Source organism: Podarcis raffonei, chromosome 11, assembly GCF_027172205.1.
Source record: "Podarcis raffonei isolate rPodRaf1 chromosome 11, rPodRaf1.pri, whole genome shotgun sequence".
Lineage (NCBI taxonomy): Eukaryota > Metazoa > Chordata > Lepidosauria > Squamata > Lacertidae > Podarcis > Podarcis raffonei.
The window spans coordinates 45,478,189-45,486,032 of record NC_070612.1 but is presented as its reverse complement, the minus strand read 5'-3'; positions in this window follow the sequence as shown (position 1 = coordinate 45,486,032).

Here is a 7,844-nt window from a genome sequence, read left to right as displayed (position 1 = left end):
AGCTGATGGAAGTTCTTTTATCTGTCAAGGACCAAGTGAAGTGTGTTGTTTGACATAAATTCTTTGTTTTGAAAACTGTTTCCTTGTAACCAACTTCTATTATTTCCATAACTTTGGTAGAAGTGAGGTGAGGGCAATGTAACGGGGCCTAATATCCATAGGGTGGCAGTTATATAATTGTTATGGCATAACAAAGCCCAGGAGCCATTAGTTCAATATTGCTGCCCTTTCCAGCCTCAGGACTTGTTATAGAGGTAGATAAAATGATACTTTAAGCGGCTGAAAGGAAATGTCTTAATGGAGACATGCTTTTACTCAAACCACCTCAAGCATCCATTCCTGTAACGCTGTGGTGTTACCCATAATGAATTCAAAGGTTGGCAGGCTTCATTTGTTTGAGATGTGTTGCTCAGGTTCCAGCTACTTTCTCTTCCTTTGAAGAACACTGCTTTAAATATCATGGGGGTAGAACATAGCAGAGGCTGTGTCTGGTATTTTCTTTAGTTTTGTTTGATACCTGGAAAACTTTTTTTTTTAGCCAGGCATTTAGACTTGTTTCTTGAGAACAGTGCGATGGCCGTTTCTCATTACAGTCTTTCTTGGCAGTGATCTTAAGCCATGCCTATCCAGTTCGGCTTAAATGGTGTCAGCACAGTTACCGCATGACTAACAAAACCACCCATAAATAAATAAATCTGTATGCACCCCCCTCCCCCTGAAGCTGAGAAATCCAGTCAGAATTCTACTCACATTCTCCATTTGTAACGTTTCTGTTGACTGCCAGAAAGGTTGGGCAGAAAGATACTGCCTGCAATTCTTTTAATGGCTGCATGTTAACCTGCCGTTTCACACACTTTCACTGGGCAACAAATTACTGACAGTCTCTTAGATTCTCATGGACCAGAAAATAGACAAAACCGAGAGAGAGAGAGAGAGAGAGAGAGAGAGAGAGAGAGAGAGAGAGAGACCCTTTTGTTCTAAAGTGCTTTATTTTAAAACAATGGGAGCACTGTTACAGTTCTTATGTTCCATTACTCAACATGTTTCTTTTTATAGACTGGTCCTTGGTTTTCTGTGCTTCTTGGGCTTGCGGCTTGCAGGAGAAATAGTAATGAGTACCAGACTAGGCAGATTAGGACCCTGGACAGTTCCCTGTGGGCCCTGCTTTCTGAATTAAGGAAAACATTTTCTCAGCCATGGACCAAGATCAGCTGAGAATTTAAGAAGGCTGGCAGGGCCTTCCCTTCCAGTGGCTCCATCCCCCTGGAAGATCGGCACGCCATCTTTAATGAGCCTGTAGCCTATTCTCTGCTTGCATACTCCTGCAAAATAGAAGAATATTTATTTGTATTGGCCACTAACCATAGCAATAAAATAAATAAATAAAATAAAGTGTACTGAAGGTAGAGGTAAAAACTTTAACTATAGAAAATACATTTTGGGGGTTTACATCAATAATCAAATAATAGATCTTATTCTAATTGCCCCCACTAAAAACCTTGCCGTTTTTGCTGTCACCTTATTATCTTGATCTGCTAAAAGAAAGGACACACTAGCAATGGTTGAGCGACCTGGCATGGACAATAATAGAGGGCTAATAATCTCCTCCCCTTCATGGATCACTGCCTTGCCGTGGCGAAGGGGCTTGAAGAACTCAGAGAAGCTATGAACTATGCCGAGCAGGGCACCCAAGATGAACAGGTCATAGTGGAGAGTTTAAACCAAACATGATCCACCTGGAGGAGGAACCGGCAAGCCACTCCAGTATCCCTGCCAAGAAAACTCCATGGACAAAGACAACAGGCATATAAAAGTTATGACGCTGGAAGATGAGCCCCTCAGGTCGGAAGGCATCCAACATGCTACTGGGGAAGAGCGGAGGACAAGTACAAGTAGATCCAGAGCTGATGAAGCGGCTGGGCTAAAGCCGAAAGGACGTTCAGTTGCGGATATGCCTGGAAGCGAAAGGAAAGTCCAATGCTGTAAAGAAAAATATTGCATAGGAACCTGGAATGTAAGAACCATGAACCTGGGTAAGTTGGATGTGGTCAAAAATGAGATGGCAAGAATAAATATTGACATCCTGGGCATCAGTGAACTAAAATGGACAGGAATGGGCGAATTCAGTTCGGATGACCATCATATCTACTACTGTGGGCAAGAAACCCGGAAAAGAAATGGAGTGGCCCTCATAGTCAACAAAAGAGTGGCGAAAGCAGTACTGGGATGCAATCTTAAAAATGATAGAATGATCTCGATATGAATCCAAGGCAGACCTTTTAACATCACAGTAATCCAAGTTTATGCACCAACTACTGGTGCTGAAGAAACTGAAATTGACCAATTCTATGAAGACTTACAACACCTTATAGAAGCGACACCAAAGAAGGATGTTCTTCTCATTATAGGGGATTGGAATGCTAAAGCAGGGAATCAAGAGATAAAAGGAACAACGGGCAAGTTTGGCCTTGGAGAGCAAAATGAAGCAGGGCAAAGGCTAATAGAGTTCTGTCAAGAGAACAAGCTGGTCATCACAAACACGCTTTTCCAACAACACAAGAGACGACTCTACACGTGGACATCACCAGATGGGCAGCATCGAAATCAGATTGATTATATTCTCTGCAGCCAAAGATGGAGAAGCTCTATACAGTCAGCAAAAACAAGACCTGGAGCTGACTGTGGCTCAGATCATCAGCTTCTTATAGCAAAATTCAAGCTTAAACTGAAGAAAGTAGGAAAAACCACTGGGCCGGTAAGATACAATCTAAATCAAATCCCTTATGAATACACAGTGGAAGTGAGGAACAGGTTTAAGGATTTAGATTTGCTAGACAGAGTGCCTGAAGAACTATGGATGGAGGCTCGCAACATTATACAGGAGGCAGCAACGAAAACCATCCCAATGAAAAGGAAATGCAAGAAAGCAAAGTGGCTGTCCAATGAGGCCTTACAAATAGCGGGGGAGAGAAGGCAAGCAAAATGCGAGGGAGATAGAGAAAGATACAGGAAATTGAATGCAGATTTCCAAAAAATAGCAAGGAGAGATAAGAAGGCCTTCTTAAACGAGCAATGCAAAGAAATAGAGGAAAACAACAGAATGGGAAGAACCAGAGATCTGTTCAAGAAAATTGGAGATATGAAAGGAACATTTCGTTCAAAGATTGCCATAATAAAGGACAAAAGTGGTAAGGACCTAACAGAAGCAGAAGACATCAAGAAGAGGTGGCAAGAATACACAGAGGAATTATACCAGAAAGAAATGGATGCCTCGTACACCCCAGGTAGTGGGGTTGCTGACCTTGAGCCAGACATCCTGGAGAGTGAAGTCAAATGGGCCTTAGAAAGCACTGCAAATAACAAGGCCAGTGGAAGTGATGGTATTCCAGCTGAACTATTTAAAATTTTAAAAGATGATGCTGTTAAGGTGCTACACTCAATATGCCAGCAAGTTTGGAAAACTCAGCAGTGGCCAGAGGATTGGAGATCAGTCTACATCCCAATCCCAAAGAAGGGCAGTGCTAAAGAATGCTCCAACTACCGCACAATTGCACTCATTTCACACACTAGCAAGGTTATGCTTAAAATTCTACAAGGAAGGCTCAAGCAGTATGTGGACCGAGAACTCCCAGAAGTGCAAGCTGGATTTAGAAGAGGCAGAGGAACCAGAGACCAAATTGCAAACATGCGCTGGATTATGGAGAGAATGAAATCCCAACAACTGGCACATTTTAGTAAGGAATGGCTCGTAATCTTCACACGACATTTTCATGCATCCTCTGGAGAAGGCAAACATGGATCCAGTGCCATTAAGAACACAGAGCCTAATGTATACGTTATTGAATAAAAACATGAGGGGTATTTTTGAGGAGACATCTGTTCAACAGGTCAGCACAATAGAAGTGAACCACATTTATGTCTTAGGCAACTTTACTTACAGAACCTGGAGTTACTTGCTTCCAAAGCTTCCATAGGTGTGTAGTATGAACATTTCCAACAAGCATCTGTTAAGCCATCTGTGTTAGTTTACAGCAAGCTGTGCTCACTGCAGTGCTTCATATATGTCCTGTTCAACCCCCCACCTCCCTTTTCACCTTCAATATAGCTGTCTCCTGTCTAATGTGACAATTCCACCAGGAGCTTGCATATAATGGGTATTCTTCATTTTGACTTTGTCAGCCACCTTGGGCGTCTCTTGATAGACAAACAAAGTAAAAAACAAACAAACCACTGTAATAAACTTTTTTGTTTTTACATTTCTGCTAAAAATGTCAACTCCGCTTTCCCCTTCCAACAGACTGCCAAAAAAACCAATAAACAACATCAAAAATAAACATAGCAACAAGCCACATCATTAAAATAATGAAATGCATAACATAATACTAAACTAAAAGCAGCAAAGAACTCAGAGCACCCACGAACAAATAACAACCCAAACAGCAGGTGAATCAAAAGCCTGCTGAAAGAGAAAAGTTTTCAGCAAAACACCAGTGAAGAAGAGACTAATTTAAGTTCCTAGGGTAGGCAGTTCCATACATCAGATGTCACTGCAGAAAAGGCTCTCCAACACGGTGTCACCAATAGTATCTCAGAAGGTCTTGGCTTGCATAAGAGGGCAGTATCAGTTTCTCAAAGGACAGGTAGATTCACAGGGAAGGAGACAGTATCTCAGTTAGGCTAGTTCCAAGCCATTTTGGACTTTGAAGGTAATAATCAGCACCTTGAACTGCACCCAATGATGAACCTACCCCAAACAGATGGGGATGCAATTCAGTGGCCTGGTTCTTTTAATCCCATTAGGTAGCCTCCCTGCTGCATGGGATGTGAAAACAAAAACCTGCTGCCTTTTCTTATGACAACAGCATGCTACACATATCTGAAGAAGGCCTTGGAGGCCCCCAGCGCAGTTTAAGGTAGGGGTAGCCAATGTGGTCGTCTTCTTTGGCGATTACTCGTCGCCGAGTAAGATTGTCTTCCATAAACACGGTTTTAACAATGACTCCGTAAGTGACTGTGGAGGCCAATTTTGGATCCACACATCCTTCCACAGTGGGGACATTGGTTTCTGGGCGGGAGCTGATCATGGTGTGGATTTGCCAAGCGTGCCTTCCTCTTAGCACGTTTCTCCCTTGCGTCCTGAGTTCGAGTGTCTTCAAAGCCCATAACACCTTTGGTAAAGGCTGTTCACCAATTGGAGTGTTCGCAGGCAATTGTGTTTCCCAATTGTTGGTGTTTATACTACATTTTTAAAAAAGATTTGCCTTGAGACAGTCTTTAAACCTCTTTTGTTGACCACAGGCATTACGCTTTCCATTTTTAAGTTCAGAATAGAGTAGTTGCTTTGGAAGACAATAATCAGGCATCCGAACAACATGAACGGTCTAACAAAGTTGATGTTGAAGAAATGTGGTACCCTGTAACTTCCATCAGCCCCAATGTACAGTCAGTTGTCAGGGGTGGTGGGAGTAGAAGTCCTCACTGACATGTAGGAACCAGATTGAACACCCCTGGTTTATGATCCATGATCAGCAATAACACCATGGTTTTGGTATTTTTAAGACTGGCACGTGTAGTGGGAAACTGACAAACCTTGCTATTTTAACACCTTGTTTTATGTATTTGTGGTACCCTGCCCTGGAGTCTTGTGTCAAAGGGTGGGATATATAAATCTAACAATAAATCTTCTACCATGACAGCAGCTGCATACTATAGCCTTGCTCCTTTGCAATCACTACGTTGTGTTAGGCCTCATTTCCTCTTTCCAAGCCAGACACAGAACTCACATAGAAACACACACACACACTTCTCCTGCACTCTATAGGCTCTGCACTTCCTGATCTGCAAAAGCCCCATGGGGGAAGTTATATTGCAGCTCTTTAACTGAAATATGGGAAGCTGGAGAGATTGGCTACCAAGTGCCTGAGATCGCTGATTTTGTTTCTGAGGGAAGTCCTTCCTTTTAATTTTCCGCACTGATTCTTCAGTTTGGCTTCAAGTCCTCTGCCTTTTTCTTGAATCACGCATGACATGATTTGGATAAACCAGAATCCCACCTGTGTTCCTTTGCCACTCTCACCAAAGTCTGGGCAGTCCCGCTCACTTTTCCCAGAAGCCTAGCTGATGAGTCATTTCTGTTCCCATTCTGCTAAACAGCATGAGATGTAGGCTGCATCAGGCTTTCTGGAGGGAGAGTAAAGCCTTTACTCCCCAGCAATCCTGATTTTGCCCTTTCCCTCCCCAGTGATCCTGGTGCAGCCAAGAGAGCATCATCCATGCTGTTAAAAGTAGCATGGTGTGGCCTCTTTAAATTCTTACTGGTTCTCAGCTGAGAATGGGCTTTCAGCAGGTCAGCTCTATAACTTAAGAACTCAGTTGGGATCTACCCACTGTTGATTTCAGAGTATTTACTCTGATCCTGCTTTCTGAAACCTGTTAATGCTCCCTGTAACCTTGCTTGGGCTGCGTATACATCATACATTTGAAGTACATGATGTTCCCCCAAAGAATCATGGGGATTGTAGCTTACCTGCCACCAAGTGACAGTTCCAAGCAATCTTAATAAAAGACACTTCCTGGGAATATTTGGAGGAAGTCATGTGCTTCAGATGTTTGGTGTATATGTCGCCTTGGTGTTTTAAGTGCTCATAGCCTAGCCAGGGAGAGGGCACAGACCATGGGAAAGGTTCTGAGTTTAAATTCCCCATGACTTTCTGCCTACTTGTTTTTGTAGTACAGTTGTACCTTGGATCCCGAACACCTTGTGAGTCGAACGTTTTGGCTCCCAAATGCCACAAACCCGGAAGTGAGTGTTCCGGTTTGTGAACGTTCTCGACACGGGTTCCACGGGTTCCGATTGACTGCAGGAGCTTCTTGCAGTCGGAAGCCGCACCTTGGTTGTCAAATGTTTTCAGAAGTCGCATGGACTTCCAGAATGGATTCTCTTCAACAACCAAGGTATGACTGTACTTTTATGGCAATCATTTTCCCCCACCAACAGCCTATTTGTGAAAATAGTTTTGACACATGAACCAATAGTTACATTGAAATATTACATATTCATGACTGTTGAAAGTCGTTTTCTTTTTCTCTGCCTACATTGTTTGATTAGGTAAAGGTAAAGGTACCCCTGCCCGTTCAGGCCAGTCTTGCCAGACTCTAGGGTTGTGCACTCGTCTCACTCTATAGGCCGGGAGCCAGCGCTGTCCGCAGACACTTCCGGGTCACGTGGCCAGCGTGACAAGCTGCATCTGGCGAGCCAGAGCAGCACACGGAACGCCGTTTACCTTCCCGCTGGTAAGCGGTCCCTATTTATCTACTTGCACCCGGAAGTGCTTTCGAACTGCTAGGTTGGCAGGCGCTGGGACCGAACGACGGGAGCGCACCCCGCCGCGGGGATTCGAACCGCCGACCATGCGATCGGCAAGTCCTAGGCACTGAGGTTTTACCCACAGCGCCATCCGCGTCCCTTATTGTTTGATTACTTAGTAGCAAAAGATGCTCAGGCGGTTCCCATTAGCTGCAGCTTCAAAATTAGGAGGGATCTATCCCTTAAGCAGTTTGGCTTTTTTCCTCCCTCATATTTCCCCTTTCCCTTTTTATAGACAAAATTGGTTTTCTTTCTACACAGGAGCTTCAGCTTAAGTAATGGAAACACTGGTGCTTCGGCATTTCTGACCAAGTGCTTAAATGTGATTTATTGCATCTTGTGTGCAATTCTTAGAACTTGCACCTTTTAAAAAAAAGTGTGGGGGGGGGGAGATGTGAAACCAGTACAGTAGCACCTCGGGTTACAGACACTTCAGGTTACAGACTCTGCTAACCCAGAAATAGTACCTCAGGTTAAG